This window comes from Branchiostoma floridae, chromosome 2, assembly GCF_000003815.2.
Source record: "Branchiostoma floridae strain S238N-H82 chromosome 2, Bfl_VNyyK, whole genome shotgun sequence".
Taxonomy (NCBI): Eukaryota; Metazoa; Chordata; class Leptocardii; order Amphioxiformes; family Branchiostomatidae; genus Branchiostoma; species Branchiostoma floridae.
The window spans coordinates 5078245-5079244 of record NC_049980.1 but is presented as its reverse complement, the minus strand read 5'-3'; positions in this window follow the sequence as shown (position 1 = coordinate 5079244).

Here is a 1000-nt window from a genome sequence, read left to right as displayed (position 1 = left end):
CACACCAACAGCATTATTTATACCGTAGTATATATCCTGTCCACATCCGTGCCATTGTTCTGGACGTGCGCCAAGTCTCCATTTTAGTCGATGGAGGAAATGTAGAACCTCGCACCCGCGGAAGATGTATTTATAACGCTAGGGATGAGGTCATCAACATGGTCAAGTCCGTGATAAACAAGATTTCTCTATACCTAGGTCTTCCTCGTCTTTTCAGTCATTCTGTCTTCGAAGTTCACGATAATAGCATTTCCATATCCATTCCTCGCTCTTTCAGTAATTCTTGCTAGTTCTCTGTGTCAAGCGCAAATACAACGCGAGTGGGCGCGAACTAGTCGCAAAGTAATCACCAACAGGCGCATCACTGTAAGTCTCTTATCGATGAATCTTGATAATCGTGCATTGTTTTTTTTTCGTGGTAACACTGTGATTTCCAATAAACGTATATTGCATCTAATTGGGGGATGAAACTGAGGATGTGACATTCCGAGTGCAGCCATTTTGTTTGTATAGAGGTCACGTAGTTTGCACTTGTGTCGCACGTCAGTGTGATTATTAGAGAAATTGGTGAAAGATTCGCAAAGCTGCCGTAATAAAATTGTCCCTAACAGGTGCGGCCCAGCTAGGTTTCTGTTTAAGAGTTTGATAAAGTAAAATTAGCAAAACCTTCTCAGACCGTCATGATTATTCATCTATTGAGATTCTCAGATTCCACAAATCTGAGAGGTGTGGGCAATAGGATTAGCACATCCTTTACAGGGCCGACACATTCAGAGTACAGTTATGAGTTGTTGTCATATCAGAAAACGTTCGAATAACGTCTACTAAGTTATGAGTCATGGCAGACGGTAGTTAACTTCATTTGGAGTTATGACAAGTTCATCTAGAGGTTAATGACCTCTGAGTCATCACGTAATTGTCTGATAATGTCGGACATGATATTGGTTAGTTTGACCTGAGGGACAACATCTAAAAAATTCTCCCCTTAAGCAAAGGAAAT